Here is a 4,950-nt window from a genome sequence, read left to right on the forward strand (position 1 = left end):
CTCATATTTTAAATTTTTCAATGTTTTTGGAATTTTCAAATTTTCTATTTTTTTTTAAATTTTACTCCCCCTAAAATCAAAATACGTTTCAATTTTGATTTTCTGGGAAAATTTGAAACAAACTGTACAAAATTGATAACCTGAGAATCACTTCAATTCTCCATCCACCTGGCGTAAACAATCAGAACTCCCTCTTACAACAAACTATTTTCCCATTGTGATCTCAAAACACTTAAGTTTGTTTTAATCAAAATGGTTTTAAAATTAGTTTGTTTACTAAACATTTGTAGGTTCGGGATTACTTCATCACTTTGTTTTCTTCAAACATTTGAAAGATTTATCATTTCCAGTTTTACCATAAAAACCACTTGTAGAAAATCAAGTACAACTTAATGTCCCTGATTTACCACATGTAAGGCGAAAAATCACCAGAGTGAAATTTCTCAAAAAATGTGCCGATTCATGTTCCACGCTTACCAACCTGGGAACTCCGGCAAGTCAGGTTTTTTTTATTTAAACAGATTCACCCAAGCCTGACGGTCCTTGGGTGATTTCGAATTCTTGTTCAACAATGGTGGATAGTTTGCATGATCCATTGTTAAACCTGAATTCTCCATTTTTACCTCAACCAATGGCTCCTCTGGCTTTGACGAACCAGAATCATTGCCTGCACATGGCTTGTCTGACTTTGACCTGTCAGATTCATTGCCTGAAGGTGGCTTGTCTGACTTTGACAGGTCAGATTCACCGCCTGAAGGTAGCTTGTCTGACTTTACACGTCAGATTCATCGCCGACCATTTTCTCTTTCTTTTTTAACCTGTCTGTCCTCAGATTTGTATCTGATGAACTCAGTTTGCTTGATTTGTCAGTCTTTGATGAGCAAACCGGATTATCATAACTCTTTTCTGATTTTCTTGTTGTATCCGAGGACAAAATCTTCTCCAAATACTCTCGTGCTTTCTTCCTCTTCTTCCTCAGTCTGTCTTTCTGCCCCTATGAAAGTTTAACTTTCTTTTCTTGAACTTTCTGTTCTTGAACTTTCTGTTCTTTAGGCTTTACATTGGCTGGAATCTTTGCCAATTTTTGAGAATTAGCCCTCGATCTTTCATTTGATCTCCTTGGGCAATCTCTGGCAATGTGACCTCTAATTTGGCAGTTATAGCATCTTCTCGTCTCATATCTCCAACTCTGGCAGTTAACAGCAATGTGTCCTCTCACTCCACAAGTGTAACACATTCTGTTATCGTACCATTCACCACTTTCACACCAGATGCTCAGATCATAGCATTGTCTTGCTTTGTGGTAATCATCACTTCTCCTGAAAACTGGATTTGGCTTTGAAGCACTGTGGTCAAACCTGCACCACTTTTCACCAACTATTTTTGAGTTTTTGTTTTCTGATTTTTGTGATTTTTGATTGTGATTAGATGATTGATCTGACGAACTTTTATTCTTTTTTTGAACAAGTTTCTCATTTTTAACTTTTTGTTTCGGTTCCGCTTTCTTCTTCAAAGGTTTTTGCGTAGAGCATTCACCCTTTTCAGTTGATTGCAAAACAGTTTTCTGAAACTTTTCTTTTAATTTCAAAAATAATTTCTGTTTTTCATTTTCATCATCAGCTTTCTCATCACAATCGTCAACTTTGACATTGTCACTTATTGGAACAAAATTGATCGGTTTTGGACAGGGGATATTCAAAAATTCAGATGATGTCACAAAACCTTTCAATTTCTTTTCAAGTTCATCAATTTTGTTCCTTAAATTCTCAGCTTCATTTTCAAGCTGAGGTATTCTTTCAAGATGAGACTTGATAATTTTTTCATTTTTAATTTTAATGTTTTCAAGAACAGATTTTTCATTGTCCAAAACTTTTAACTGTTCTTGAAATTTTGTTTCATTTGCTTTCAGATTCTTGTCTTCCAGCTTTATCCAGAAATCTTCATTTTCTGAGGATTTCTTTTTGCTTTCAAAATCTTTTTCCTTTTCTTTCAAAATCTTGTTTTCTGATGTCAAACTGTTCAAATTACCCAACAGTTTGTCATTTTCAGTTTTCAACTTCTCACAATTTTCTTTCAAAATAAGAATCTGCTTATCATCAGCTTGCTTCTCATCTCTCAACTTCTTGACTTCCAATGTCAAACTTTCCGCATCCTTCAAGAGTTTGCCATTGTCAGCTTCAAGTTTATCACATTTAGAGCACACTGATACGGAACTTGAAGATCCAATCTTCACAGATTCTTTATCTTTTGAAACTTCTTTTGTCCCTGTCTCGAATGAACCTGCCCCAAAATATTTTAACGAAATTAAAAGGGTTCGCATTCTTATCAATATAACAACCTCTCTTGATATCGTATTTCATCACATATTTTGCCCTAACACATTCAACAATCTTTTTGTTCATCTCATCAATCACATCTAAGCCCATATCCACCAAATGATTTTCTAAGACCTTTATCATTTCTTTCCTTTTCTTTCCGTTTTCAAATTCATGAGTTTTAAGTATGCTGATGAATCTTTTTAGATGTAATTTTGAAAATTTTGAATCCTTTCTTAAATTTGTCAAAAATTCACTCCATTCAATAGGTAATGCATCTGCAAACTTTTCTATCTTGTCAGCATCTGATAGAAATATCTTATGATTTTTTAAGTAACCAAGTAAGACTCCATATCGGTTTTCTAGATCTTCCAATGTTTCATTTTTCAAACATACAAAATATTTAAAACTTTTGGCCCAACAATCCTTGTTCACACTTTTATAACTCTCATCTATAAACCCTCGATTCCAATCACTAAATCTCTCAAAATAATAATTTTCTTGTTCATCAAACATTATTGCCATTAAAAAAAAACAACTGTTCAAATGAGATTACTCTTCTTTAATTGAATTTTTTAGATCAAAACAAATTTTCAACTTTTAAAAGCTTCACTGCACTTGAATCAAATGATTGGGCCTATATAGTGAATAGTGTGCCTTTTAACATCCCACTGAGCTGATACCTTTCAAAGTAACTCAATTCTCATTTGACCAATACAATTTTTTAATAGAACAAATTATTAATTGTCCAACAACCACAAGTATCAAGATAATATGATTGGGCCTCCAAAAACAAAGTCACATGAGCCGAGATAATCACATGACAAAGCTGACAACACTACTTAATTTCAGGTTATCGAAAAACAGTCGACAATTTTCAATGGACAAACGATTATGATTGGGCCGCTTGGTCTGTAGTGGGCTGATTACTTTTGACTTTCAAACAAATGATAATTAGGCCGATGTAAAAGACTTTAAGACAACCAAACTGATATCATTAAAAACAATTAGTGGGTCGAGAATATTGCTTCTTAACTGCCAAATATGAATTCACATGTGCCTGACACACAACCAAAAGAATTCACGTGATGATGCTTGACCTACAAATCAATATCACATGCAATTTCTTGAATGAAACCAACTGACACACTTTAATATCAATCACATGCAAACCTACAACCTTCTTTTCAGTTTCACACAATTCTATGTACACACTCAAGCGAAACAAATGATTCAAGCGGTTGTCATTTTTCAAGCGGTCAAACACTTTCAAGCGAACAACTAGTTTCAAGCGATAGGTTCAAATGGAACGGTCGTTTTTTTCAAACGGAAGTCATGATTTTCAAACGGAAGTGACAATCTTCAAAAGATATTTAAAACGGAATGGCAGTTTTGTTCAAACGGGATGCAGTTATCAGTCCATTTTTACCACTTTTACTTCAAGTTTTGAACTGATATTCTCAAGGATTTATTAAAATACAATTACGCACACATTGTGAAAGATTCAGCCAATTTTAACCATGAAAACTTGTTTAATTTTGAAAGAAAGAGTAGAAAATCAGAATTTGCTAGCGAAAACGAGCTAAACGGTAAGAACTCTTCCTCCTGAGCTCTGATACCACTTGTAGGATCGTGAAACGACCTAACGAGTCGATCAGAAGAGTGCTCAGACCGAATCAGAGGCGGAATTCATTGATTCGGTCTTTGTTTAGCTTGGATTCACTATTAACTGTCTCGTATATTAATCTCTGAACAATTTACAATCAGGAGACACTTCGACAGCTGTAACACCTCGAAAAATTTCGTCCAATAATGTCTTGACACGTGTCATAAGGTTCCGTTATGTGAAAACATACTTTAGAGGGACTAAAAATGACAAACAGAGAAAACTATGGAACGTAAGGGTCCAAAGTGTCAACAATGGATAAATAGACTCTATGATAACCCTACATAATGTTTATAACCTTAAACGGATGGTTCATGGATCATACGACGCGGAAATTGCACAAAAGTGAAGTATTGCAAACTATAGGGGCCAAAAGTGTCAACATGTTTAATTTATACCTCTGAGTGAACTTTTGGCAGACCCGAAGCTTTGTATAGCTAAAATATACTCACTAGAATATGTGGTAAAAATTTCATGAAGTTTCGTCAACGTATGAGAAAGTTATGGCCAAAACCGTACTTAAGGGACTAAAAGCGTCAACGTCGAATTTCATGGCTTTTCGGTTGAGCGCAAAGTTATCCGAGGACATTACCATGTTGGTAAAAGTCCTAAGGTTCTTAAAAACCAAGTTTGGGGGTTTACGGGTCGAGAAAAGCAGCCGAAACATCACACGCAAGCTCAGGGACTAAAGCTGTCAAGAATGAAACTTATTTGGCTGAACCAGGGGCCAGGCGACCCGCCTGGTAAAGCCCAAGCGGGCCGCGTGGGTCTGCCAGCGAGCAGAAAATCGTATTTGGGTGATTTGGGTCCGAAAATGAGTGGTAAACAGCTGGTTCCTGCCTCCTTTTGCACCAATTAGAAGCCATGCATGGCTAGGCAACAGTAACCCACGAATTTGTGGCTTTAAATCAGATTTTGATCATATTTCTTGGACATTCTCAAAGTAAACAAGGAGCTCTCTATCAAGAA

This window comes from Helianthus annuus, chromosome 16 (assembly GCF_002127325.2).
Source record: "Helianthus annuus cultivar XRQ/B chromosome 16, HanXRQr2.0-SUNRISE, whole genome shotgun sequence".
Classification (NCBI taxonomy): Eukaryota; Viridiplantae; Streptophyta; class Magnoliopsida; order Asterales; family Asteraceae; genus Helianthus; species Helianthus annuus.